The sequence below is a fragment of the Antechinus flavipes genome, chromosome 1, assembly GCF_016432865.1.
Source record: "Antechinus flavipes isolate AdamAnt ecotype Samford, QLD, Australia chromosome 1, AdamAnt_v2, whole genome shotgun sequence".
NCBI lineage: Eukaryota > Metazoa > Chordata > Mammalia > Dasyuromorphia > Dasyuridae > Antechinus > Antechinus flavipes.
The window spans coordinates 306,434,500-306,448,040 of record NC_067398.1 but is presented as its reverse complement, the minus strand read 5'-3'; the positions used below and the strand labels follow the sequence as shown (position 1 = coordinate 306,448,040).

General features: G+C 35.4%; 1 protein-coding gene across 27 annotated transcripts in view; it reads left to right on the top strand.

Moving 5' to 3' along the window:
• RBFOX1 (RNA binding fox-1 homolog 1) overlaps window positions 1-13,541 on the top strand; it is a 1,699,751-nt gene that overhangs the window by 802,189 nt on the left and 884,021 nt on the right. Inside the window, exon 1 of one of the 27 annotated variants that reach the window (XM_051963883.1) lies at window positions 11,709-12,876. The exons of the other annotated variants lie outside the window; for them this stretch is intronic. The gene's annotated coding sequence lies outside the window, so the exon portion shown is untranslated. Of the gene's footprint in view, window positions 1-11,708; window positions 12,877-13,541 lie in introns of those variants that run through there. 27 annotated transcript variants of the gene reach the window in all.

Genomic DNA, 13,541 nt, shown 5'->3' with positions numbered 1-13,541 from the left:
AACCCATAAAAATTTAAGAACACTTAAGTGATAGAAAGGGATACAATTGAGGCTTGAATTAGCTCTTTTGCTTCCTGGCCTGCCACTCTTTCTATTACATCCCATTGTCTCTCAGAGGGAATTTTAGATCAGAATTTAAAACTGGAAAGGACCTTAGAGATCTTCCAATTTCATCATTTTACAAAAAGGGAAACTGAGTCCAAGAGAGAGAAAATACTTTTAAATTATCTGACATAAAATCAACCTCACAAATGCCATCTTTTGGTATTACTTGGAGAGTATGTCAAAGTTCAAATCTCCATGAGACAGATCTGCAGAAAACTTTGTATAGAGTAGCATAGAAATTTTGTTTTGCCTTGGAATTGGTTCTTAGAAACAGTATCCTTTGCAGAGATGAGGGCAATCATGGAGAGCAGTAGCTTTTAAGGAGCACTTTCACTGCCAAGACTTTCATTTTGATCTTGTAGAGAAGTGATATCACCTCAGGTGTAATCCATCACACCACTGCCTTTCTAGAAAGTGCAGAATTAGAGAGAAATACCTTTGTCCAAATGAATAAATACTGTGAGTATGAGTAGACCAGCTTGTCACTGATTGAGCTTTATGTAACTAGACATCTAGTGCTTCTAGTTTTCTCTCAAATAGAACTTGGTTTCCCTTGAAGCTTTTGAAAAATTCTCTTCTATAAAAGAATAAGGTTTCCAGATAATGAATGTATGGCTGTCTCTTCTTCTTTAAGGACCCTTCTCAGGTCTCCTCTATGAGTTTGATGTCTTTGGGATCCAGTTTCCTCATCTGTAAAAAGGAAGGTGTTGAGTTAGAAGAACTCTGAGGTTAATTCTGGCTTTAAATCTCTAATTTTATGGAGAATAAGTCAAGTCAATAAGAAGTATTTATTAAATTATCTTTTATATGCCAGTTCTTGAGGACTGAGGAATACAAAGCAAGACAAAAAAAGACAATCCCTGTTCCAAGGAGTCCAATAGGATAAACATAACAAAGAACTGTGGACCAACAAGAAATATGCAGAATAATTTGGAGCTAGTCAGCAGAGGGAAGGTACTAGCATTAAGGAGGATCAGAAAAGGCTTCTTGTAGAAGGTAGGGTTTTACTGGAGGCTTTGGAGGCTTACTGAAAATCATTTTTGTAATTTTATCAAAACAACAGAATGTATTCTATATAGTAGGAGCTTAATAAATATTTACTGAATAAATGAATGATGTTCTAATAACTACTTTTCTTGCTCTCTTGGTTCTACTTACAATCAATTATATTTGGATTTTAACCCATTACTACTGTACTCTTTCCCCCATTTTCTGTCCTATCACTTCTTAGTTGTCTAGCTCTGTGTCCATAGCTTTGGGGATTCTGAAGTGGGTGAATGTGTCCATTTTGCCAAAGACCCCAGATAGCAATACCAGGTTAGCAGTACATTGTTTCTGAACTATTAGTTTTACTTCAACCTTTAAAAACATGGTGAAAGAAATAGAAGAAATAGTATTCATTGTCTACAAATTGAACAGCCAAGGTTCAGTTAGGAAGTACCTGGATCTTGGAGTTGGGAGACATGAATTTGATCCCCATCTCTGTTTATTAGCTATATTATTACAAATATTATGCCTCATTTCACTGCTCCTATGTGAAATGAAAATAACCCTTTCATGGGTAGATTTGTAAGGTTTTTGCAAATCAAAATGTATTATAAAACTTAAATCATTGTATCAATGAATTGTCATTTTCAGGACCAGAGATACTCTGTACCATTTGGAGATATCTAGGTCAGAAATTCAATAGAAGGTAAACTCTTTGAGGACAGGATCTAATCGTTTTTTGCTTTTGTATCCATATGGCATGATATATAATAGAACTTACTAAGGAATGTTTGTAGAATTATAATCACCCCTCATCCCTAGACATCTTATATATATATATACATATACATACATACATACACACACACACACACACACACACACACACACACATAGAGAGACATTCTTATGCATCTCAGAATTGTTTTGGGGGCCCCATTGATAGATATTCCTACAAACGGAATGAACGTTGTCAAGTATGTCTCCTAAAGTTTTGTTTCATCAGTGACTGACAGATGTGACCTATGGGTGAAAGTTCTGTGATGTTCACTTCATGAAAGAAAAATGTGATGAGCCAGACTACATGGGCCTCATGGGATAAATCAGGTGGAATGTTTATCCTTCGGAGTAGTGCAAATGTCCATGAATATTAAGTGGCATGTAGTGTTTCTCTGTTTGGTTTTGAAATAGATCCTGAAGGGATTATTTTCCCTTCCAAATAAGCCCGTAAATTTACTACTGGGGCTGCAGTACAGGCACCATGTTTAAACTAGGTGTCAGTTCACTCTATAAGGTTCTTATTGTGTCCCAATTTTAAAAATATTTTGCATGAATTTACATTTTGCATGCATTTACATTTGCATCTAAGGGGAAAACTAGTTGTTACTTAATATTCAGGATATTTCCAGAATGGTAGCCTGGCCTAGTGAGAAAAGGACAGATTTGGGGGTCAGGAAAACCTGGCCTCAAGTCTTGCTTCTGACATATACCAACCCTGTGACATCAGACAGGACATTTAACCTCTCGTTGCCTTCAGATCAACCTTCCCTCCCCTCATTAGAATAAAAGATATAACCATTTTGCTCATCTGAATTGGTGGTATAAGTGGCCATACTGTGGATCCATGGTCTCCATACCTCACCCCTAAATAAATCATTTCTGTGATATAAATGTATGCACTGTGTTAATAACTATCTCTAGGTTGCTACAGATCATGGTTTCCCAAGACTGGGAAATGGAAGTTTTACACATACATTCACACATATTTTTATTTGCCTCTATTCCTCTTATGGCATTTTATGAGGTTATCTATGAATAATTATAGAGTGAAAAGGATCTAAATATGGGGAGTACTATGCCATTATTCATAGGCAAGTTTGGCTTGAGGATTTAGCCCATAGTGTGGTATAATCCTAAGAGTGCTAGATTCTGAATTAGGCCATGGCAATTCACATCTGTTGCTTACTGTCTCTGACTTTGGATTCATTATCCACTCTAGGACATCAGACTGAATGACTCCAAGATTTACATTGCTAAAGTCCATGCTATATCAGGTTCTGTTGGAAAAAGTTTGCAATTTGTAGGCTGGAGAGAAAAAACTCAGAGGAGAATATCATTCGTAGGTATACTCAAACACTAAAAGGTACCATATGGAAGAAATGTTAGGTTTGACCTTCAAGAGCACAGCTTGATATAATGGCAGAGATTTGCAAGAGAGTAAATTCATGCCTAATATTAGGAATTTTTTTCCTAATATTTATAGCTGTCCCAAAATGAATCTCACAGGTTCAGGAGATACTTCTAATAGTGATGGTCTGGAAGGAGAAGGTGTCTGATCACTTGTCAGGTGTTTTGTGGTGGTGGGTTATTTTTAAGTATGGGTTTGGCTAGGTGACCCCTTGTGACTGAAATTTTATGAGTGGGCGATAGCAGGCCTAGGAAAATTAGGATATACAAGATAACAGCAGTAAATATTGTCTCTGTTTAATCATCACCATCATTCTTCAAGTACTTCCAAAAATGCCCATTGTTTTCCTGTAGTTATTTCTCTTACCTTACAACAAATCCGTTATACCTTAGCGACTGGCGTAGCTATGGGCCAAAATATTCATACATACATACATACATACATATCTCACCTTATAAATATAAAGCATTCTATTTCATTTGATCCTCACAACCACCATGGAAGATAGGTCTGTTATTATCCTAATTTTACATATGAAGGATTTAGAGATGAGATGACTTGCCCAGGATCACACAGCTAGTAAGTATCTAAAGCAGAATTTAAAAGCATGTTTTCCTAATTCCAGGTCTAGTTTTCTGCCCACTCCAAGTTTTAGCTGGGCTGGTCAAAGGCTTTGAATATGGACAAAGACTATAAGCTCCTTGAAGTCAGAGACTTTATAATTTTTGTTTTATGTATTCTTCCCAGGCACATAGTAGTTACTTATTAAATGTTGGTTAATTGATCTCACTCAGAAGGTTCCTTCAAGTACCCTTGGTACAAAGAGCTGATCTCTGTTCCTTGACACCTGCTAGGCTTTTATACCTGTTCTGTCCCTTACCATAGTCCAAGCTCACATTGCACATAACAGAAGCCTAACAAGTATTTGTTTAATTGAACTAAATTCAGAACTTATTGGGAACTGCCAAAGCATTGGCTGTAGTCTTGAAGGCTCTAGGATTAACTCCAAATCACAGTGAGGCAAGGGTTAAGATGATAGTGAGCGTATTCATTAATCTTTGACAGCTTATGTGAGTTGTTAAAGGTAACTAGATAGTATAGGAACAGAGTTTGGGTTTGGTATTTACCAGCTATATGACTCTGAAGTAAGTTACTTTGGGAATGGGAATACTTTGGAAAAATACTTTGGGGAAAATGGAAATAAAAATGGTGTCTACCTCACAAGGTTGTGGTGAGGATGAAATGAGATGCTCAGAGCACTTTACAAATCTTAAAGCCATATATAAATGCTAGCTATTCTTATTGATATGGTCTTTCATGGTTTACAATGCAATTTACTCAGAACAAAACTGTAAGGCAGATTCTGCAAATATTATCATCTCCATTTGATAGCTTAGGAAATGAAGATACAGATTGCTGAAAGTACTTGCCTAAGGTCATACAGCTAGGAAAGGTTGGAGTCTGAATTCAGACTCAGCTTTTCTAGATGTAAGTCCCACCTTCCTTTCTTTATTATTTTTATGACATCTTAACAAAAAAGGCAAATAATTATGCTGAAAATTTTTCAAGTCACAAGAGCAAGATAATTAATGAGACTTAAAAAATAGATTTTACTGTAAATTTAATAGAATTAGAATCCTGCTGTTTTTTTTTTTTTTAAATTTTTGACCTCTCCCTTCTCAGAGGCAGGAACTGTTAATTATTTCTTGAGTTTTAGTATTCTGTCTCATTCTAGATTTTTCCCTTCCTAAATGGAGATGAGTCCTTGCTCTTCCTTAGATCTTTTTTTTGTCTAAGGCTCTCAAATCCATATATTTCTGGGTCCTGAATTATATTTCATTTATTTAATATCTTCATTTAATTATTCTCCCTTTTGATGTCAGCTATAATCCCTTAATACACATATACTTAAGCTCCCCAAGCTCTTCTCCCCAACCTTTCTCTTAGTACATGATATACTAGGCAAAGAACATTTTTTGCTATTAATGGAGGTGTGACTATACAGGGAGTTCTTACATTGTTCTGTAGTTCTGTTAGTAAAAACAATGTCAGAAAGCAAACCAGTGAGAAAGTCCTTTTTGTTTTTCCTAGTCTATAGCCTGCAGTTGCCAAGTTTCACCACTTGAGGGAGCTCCTGCGTTGATAAGGTGTATTGCTGATTGAGTTTAAGCAAAAATTGATAAATGAGTGGGTGGATGTAGCAAAGATGTCTTTCAGGTTCAAATGAACAGATCAGCAAAATGGGAGGAAGTCATAATAAGGAATTGCATGAAACAAATGATTTTTGTGAGGGGCAGGACCTTTGACTGGAGACCTACCTTCTGGATTTCATTCTACCACCAGCTCACTGAAATCCTCAAGCATCCCCTGCTTCAGTTTCCCAACTTGTATTTTAGGGGACATCAGAGAAGAATTTTAGGCCTCTTTGGAGCATCAGCTACTCTATTCTTTCTACTTTAAAAAATTCAAACCGGGAGAGAAAACAATTCACAAAGAAGCAAAATATTTCATCCCAACTGTCTCTGGAAAGCTGTCAAAATGCCATTTTAATTTCCATTGCAAGACCCCGTTATGAAACTTTAGATTAGGTATTTTAGAAGCATTTGTTAAAAATCCGGGGGAAGAGAAGATACTTTGTCAATCCAAAGCAATTCAATCCTACACCAGACATTTACTAGCTGTATGGAAAGCTACTTCATCTCTGTTTTCCTCATCTGTAAAATGGGAGTGCTTTAACATCTACCTCCCAGAGTTGCTGTGAGGATCAAATGAGATAATATATATAAAACTCTTTGAAAACCTTAAAGTGATGTATAAATGCCAGATATTAGTACTGCTCCTGTTTACTGAAATTAGACTTTAACCACCCCTTCACTTTATGTCCATTTTCTGAGGATGTGACTAAAAATTCACAACCACGGCATTGTTAGGAGGAAAGATTTTATTTTGAATGGAGGGCTTGGACTCCTTGCAACTCACTATGCACTTGCAACCCCCTTCCTTCTTCAAAATTCTTTTCGATTGTGACAATAGAGCATTCCCACGAACACCTAGAAGCATTCAATTCTCTAGCTCATTCATTCATTCGTTCCTTTAAGATTCAGATACCTGCTCTTGTGATAAACATCATCTTTCCTCCCCATTCCATCTTCTTGACAATTTTTCTACCATCGATAACCTAACCAAAATTCTTGCCATGGTTTTTAGCTAGACTTTTCTCTATTTCCAAACTTCTCCTATAGTATTACTAATTGGGAATCACAAGAAGAAATAAATATGCTTTTCTTTAAGAAAATTCTTTACATTCATTAAGTTATTTTCATTAGCAAATACAATTAGAAAAGCAGTCCCATTCAACTGATGCCAAAAATCAGGCAGTGGCTTTGTAAATAAGTTGCCAAAAAGACTAGATTTATGAACACAAATAGTACTGAAAAACAAAACAACAAACAAATAAAAAATAACCCTAAAACAAGTAACTCTGTTCTCAGTAATCTTGCTGTTTATTGAGAGACCTAAGGAGAATCCAAGTTCCTTGAGGGCAGGAACCATTGCTTGTTTTTGTTTTTATATCTATAGTGTTTCCTATTTGAAGGCTGTGGTAGGTGCTAAATTGTTTAACTGACTTCACATCCAAGGTCTTAAGTGTTACTGATTGCGGAAGGACTTAAGTTTCTCTTCACACAACATTTGCACATCAGTGAACCAGATTCCAACCCCACCGTGGTTAGGCATTGGAACTGTGGGCACTCAGCAGGAAAGCTTTGACACTGTTACTAGTAATACTGATGAGTAAGGGATAACCTCTTTTTTGGACCTCTAATATATCAAACTGTCCGCATTACTGGAAGCAAGGAACTTTTCCAAAAGATTTTAAAGTGAAAGCAGACACTAAATTAATGCAGTTTTGACCATCTTAATCTGCTTTGGCTTCTGACAAACTTAACTCACATACCTCTTTTGTTTGAGAATTGTCTGTCAAGGCAGTTGTCATTTCATTTTGTATCTGGTGAGGGAAATGATTTAGTAGTAGATATAATTTGGGCATATATTTTGGTCATGGAGGTTTGGGAGAGGAATGTTAAGAGTAATAAGGACTAAGGAATCCACTGAAGCAATAATATAAAATAAAATAAACATTAAGTATAGCTAGAGCTTATTCTTAGAAGCGATGATGCTCTTTTCCAAAGGAAGTACTAAATAATAATAACAAAGCATCATTGGCATTTATATAATGATATTTTAAAGTTTGCAAAGTGATTTAATCAGTCATCTTGCAAGTATTAAGCACTTTATTCCAAGCACAGTGCTAAGGGCTAAAAATACAAATATTACTCAAAAGACAGACCCTGACCTTAAGGGGCTTACATTCTAATACGGCATATGAGGAAGGGTAAAAGCAAAAGCAAGGAAAGGGATAGAGCTTTGTACAAATTAATCTGCAGGGAGTGGAAGAGGAAAGAAAGGATGGGTGGGAGGAAGTGAGGGAGAGAGAGAGAAGAAGAAGAAGGAGGAGGAGGAAGAAAGGAGGAAGGAAGGAAGGGAGGGAGGAAGGAAGGGATGGAGGGATGGGGAGAGGAAGGGGAAGGGAGAGGAGAAGAAAGAGGGGGAAGGGGCAGGGGGAGAGGGAGAAGAAAGAAGGGAGGAAGAGAGAGAGGAAAGGAGAAAGGAAAGAGAGAAAGAAAGAGAAACAGAGACAGAGAGATTAGAGAGAAGGAAAAGAGAGTGGGGGTTTAATATTAAGGGATTTACATATCCATTATCTTATTTAACAATCTCCTATAGCATTGTTAAAGGTGGTGCTATATAACAAACACAGATTCTGAAATAACTGGACCTGGGTTGTTCTGACTCTCTAGACCACAATTTCTTTCCCTTTAAAATGTATTTAATGTATTTAAAATTGAATGTTTTCTCAAGTCTCTCCTGGCTCAAAATTCATGTTTCTTTTTTTTCCATTTGGTATATAATCTAGGTAAGACCACCCTAATATTGTAGCTAAAATCTATGGTCACATAGATAGAAATTGAGCTAAGCAAGACTACATCCTAGATTTTCCTAAATCCAAGAGTAGTTAGTATACTTTCACTAGTCTATACTAAATTGCCATCTGGTTATTCTGGCTTGAAGACAAATTCTTCCAAAGTTTTCCACAATCACAAGTATTTTGACTGTTTACTGTTTTATAACTTCTGTAACTCCACAGTTGTCAGTGAGTATGCCAGTAGTGGGGCAGAAAATACTCAGAATTTCTCTTGAAAACTTGGAATTTAAGAAACTTTCAGGACAAAGGTTTTGAATAAAACACATACTTTATTTTGAGTTTCAAAAATGCAACCTCATTTCTTGGCAAGAAGTAAAAATAAGTCTTTCAAGGCTCTGGAGTTAGTGAATCTTTTATTTTCCATCATACTAACTTTAGAAAAGCTAAAGATACAAGTGTTGAGAGTACATAGCCACAGAACTCTTCATTTGACAAGATTTTTTTCTCAGTGAGGAAATTTAGATTAGCATTAAGAGAAAGGAGGTTTTGTATATATGTTATTTCTTCAAATGAAGAAAAAGAAGAAAGTATTGGAGTAGTTAAGTCCGAAGTAAGATTTTTAAAAATAATCTTGGAGTTGAGAGAATTATCAAAATTCTTTACAACATTGCTGGAAGGAAGGTCACATAGTCTTTATTTGAATCTCTCCAGATAAGAGTACTCACCAGTCAATTTATGAACATTTCAGTGCTTACAATGTGCCAGTGTTAAGTCCTAAAGACTCAAAGAAAGGCAAAAACACTCCCTCCCTTCAAAAAATTTATATTTTAGTGAAGAAATTAACAAATAATCTTTGATACTGTTGTTCACTCTTTTCTCCATGATAGCCTCTTCTCTCCAGACTTTCATGCTACTGTGATTGAGGTCTTTGAAGTCCAACTCTTTGACCACATTTGGAACTTTCTCGGCAAGGACACTGGAGTGGTTTGCCATTTCCTTCTCCAGGCCATTTTGCAATTGAAGAACTGAAGCAAATAGGGTTAAGGGATTTATCCAGGATTACACAACTAATAAATATTTAATGGTGGATCTGAACTCATGAAAATGAATCTTCTTGACTTCAGATCCAGCACTCTTTCCACTATCCCATCTAACTTCTTTTCATGGAATTCCATTTCTTCTTTTACCTGTCTCTTCTCTGGACTCTCTTTGCTTAGTTTTTAGGAAGATCACACCTACTGACTTTTGACTCCATCAAGTTTCTGAAATATAGCTTTGCCCATACCACATCCCTACTTAATTAGTTTCACTGATTGCCTATTACTTCCAAAATATCCACAAAGGATAATATCCAAGGTGGTGATTCTTCATATCATATGAGTCTTTGTCATATGAGGAGCTATTGAAGGAAATTGGAATTGGTAGTCTGGAGAAGAGATGATTCAGGAGAATTTTGCCCTTTGTGGCCAGCCAAAACTAGTCTAATCTGTCTTCACCACAGTGACATTTCAGATACATGGAGCTAAAAATATGTCCTTCAAAGTTTTCTCCACTTAATGGATTTCCTCTTCCTTCCATTTATTCATATGATATAATTCCCAATCTCTTAAAGATTTTGATTACTCTTGTCTGGTAATTATCCTCCCTAAAAGTCTGGTTCTCAGAAATAAATTCCATGATTCAGGTATTGTCTGACTAGGAGAGAGAGTTTAGTACACATGTTTCTTTTAATCAAACATAGAATCATTACTCTAGGGGTTTCCATAAAATCCAAATAACACATGTAGATCCCAAAAATTTCTGTCATTTTTCTGCATAATCCCTCAAATCTCTATATCATTTTTCTGCATCAACTACTGTTTCACTATAATATTCCAGTCTTGTGTGTTTTTTGCTAATTGTTTAACTTGCTGGTCTTTTTTTTTTTGACATCCAAACATATTTTTCTGTCCCACATTCATGTTATCTAAAATTATAATAGGCCATCTATGTTTTCACAAAAAAATTGAATTGCCAAGAACAGACCCTTAAGACACATTACCATAAACCTCTTTTTAGGAGAGCAGTATTTCTTACATCACTACCCTTTAGCTTTAGCTATTCAGTGAGTTGCTATGATCTAAGATATTAAAAAAGATATCTTTTTGCCTTGACCATATGAGCAACTTGAGAGACTTTTGTCATATGATTTGTGTCTGTAACATCCTCCTGATATACTTATTACTTCCCCATTTCAGGCATTTATAATTTCAGTTGTGCAGTTTCTCCATTCCCTAATGCTACACATACCCTTCTCCATGCCTATTGATTTTTATGAGTACATACTATGGGGGGGTTAAAGGGAAACTACATCAGGTGGAGGCACTCCTCTAGTGATAGACTTATCCAAATTAAATTGGGCTGGTTCTTTAGGTAATAATCTGCCATCAGGCTTATATGCTAAATATCTTGGTATATAAAATCAGTGGGTTAACAAGACTGACATAACCTTTAACATCCCAGAAGCACTTCCATTCTGTGATGATACATTGGAATAAAATTATAGTGGAGTTCTTGAAGTTTATAATCCCCATCTTTAGAACAAAATAAACAGAGGATAGGAAAACAATTGATTGTGTTGTTAAATGATCTTCTTTTCTGCTACAGACAAAGCCATAGAATTAGAACTTAAAGAGGTTTTTAAGTTCTGTATCCCACTCTCCCATTTTACAAATAAAATACTGAGAAGAAAAGAGGAAATAATTTTTCCAACGTAGTGCAGATAGTAGTAAAAGAGGAGGAATTTGACTCCAAATTATCATTTTCTACATTTAGAGCTAGAAAGATTCTTACAGGATTTTTAGCATCATTTCCTCACTTTATAAATAAGGATAATGAAACCCAAAAAGGTTGAATTACTTGCCCATGTTTTATAGAAATGGAACTTGAAGTTTTTTTAGTCTGATTCCAGGGCCATTGCTCTTTTTGTTGTGTCAGAATCAAAGAGAAATAGGAAGTCATAGGAACTGGATCTTACTTTTTTGTCACATTTCAAATTTTTTACCTGTGCCTCAGAGTTTCATCACTGGCTGAGCTCGTCTTAGAACCTAGGGAGCTTTGGATCTCTATGAGTCAAGGGAAGATACAGTCTTTTGATATCCCCAATGCTTCCTTCATCACGAAATTTATTTGAAAGAAAAGTGAAAACTATTTTTTTAACACTTTAGAAAACTATTTTTTTTTAAAAGAGGAAAGGATAAAGCTCTTTCCCATGGCTGACATTCTTAACCTAAGAGCATTTGAAAATGACAAACAAAAATGGTCTCATTCTTTTTTGTGTTTTCTAATTCCCAAATATATCTATATTTATAGAGCAATTTATAAAGCATCTTTAGATTGATAATCTCATTTGATCTTCCTAATAATTCTTTTATTATAAAAGGGCCAATGATTTGCTTAAGGTTAAAGAAGCCATAAATGGCAAAAACAAGGTTTTGCCTTCCCCATTGCATCTTGTTACTTTCTGGGGTTTAGTAGATTTTCCTTAATACAGATAAGTGTGAGAATTCACATGGTAGTTTTTATTCCTACTTCCTGTGTTGTCCTTTTTTTTTCCTTGAGTTCCCTCTCTCTCACACCTCTTTCTCCTTCCGCCCAAAGTATAATATAACAAATAAAAAGGGATTTCCCTTAAGTCCAGTTTTTCTAATTCATTATTAAATTCTATATTTATTTCCCAACCCTAACAGAATTTTAATGGCTAGAACCACAAGACTAAAGTCAGAAAAAACATGAGTTTGAATCCTTATTTATGTACTTAGAAAGCATGAGACCCCTAAGTTCATTTAAACTTTATGCACCTCATCTGTATAATGAGGGTATCTTTTGATGACATCTAAGGTGCTTTTCATCTCTGAATTAATGATTTTAGGTTCCCATGAGCTATATGGGAATTTTGGATTCATTTCATTCTTCCTGCAAATTTTGGCTTAGCATTTACCTTAGTTGACCCAACCTCAAAACCCATCCCATGGAATGAGAAAATTTACTTAGAGCCTTCAACATTTCTTAGATTAGAAGCAAGAGAAAGATTCTCAACTGTCCCAGACTCCTTACAGACACATAAATCCTCCTTTTCCATCATTTTATTTATGAATCTTCTAAGTGTAGTTTGATCTTTAACCTGATTTACTTTACCCGTAGAGATTATTAAAGTGTGTTTCCTTAGGGAATATATGAGATTATGACTCATTACATTTATTCAAATTTTATGACAACTGAAGGAAGTATGGAATTATGGATCTATTATCTTTCACTTTTTTGCCCTGAAAAGAATGTACAAGATTACTGTATGTAAATATGTATATGTCTGTATATAAATACATACACACATGCATATATATGTGATTTTTCTGTGACTTTGATGTAATTTTGCATATAGGAAGCCTTGTCAGAATCCTTATTATTGTTCAACTTTTCTCTGAATCCTAAATCTTTGCTTAGCATAATAATAAAAAAAGTTTTTAACCTCCATAATTTCTGTATTGCAGTAAATACCTATTTGGCAGCAGTTACCCACTACATGAACTCAGAGAAGAGATATTTCTCCCTTATGAATCCTTGACTTTCTGGGGTAAGACAAATCAATGGTGCAGTCTCTTCTATACTAAGATTCCTTAGTCCCTTGACCTTCCTCTATTCTGGATCTGTTCATCTCCAATTCCAGTTACCTCCCACCATTCATTAAAGCTTTCTCTAGTCTCACTTTTGTACAGCATATTGTAACTAAAGGAATTTGCAAAAAAAAATCACCTAATTTTATGGTAATTTGTACTGTGTAAATTGAACTGGGAGAGGTAATGTGATATAATGAGTAGAGAGATGGTCTTGAAGTTGGAGAGATCTGGCTCCAAATTCTGCTTTTGATCCATCTTGGCTTTGTGAAACTAAACAAATCACCTAATCTCTCAGTGTCCCAGCAAATTCTTTAAGACTAAGCAGATGCCAATTCACACTGGCATAAGGAGTTTTCTATTGAGAAAGCCTCGTAATAATCAATTCCCTGTTCTGGTCCCCCCCCCAAAAAAAAAAATTACAACCACATCTGACACTCCGCCAAAAAAAAAAAAAAAAAAAAAAGGAAAGAGAAAAAAGAACTGGATACTCAATGCATGATGGCAACTCTTTTTTTCATCTCCTATTAATTCCATATCACATTGGCTAATTAAAAAAACTTAATTTCTCCTCACCTACTCTCCAATTTTACCTCCACATCTGTCAATTGGAAAAGGCTATATA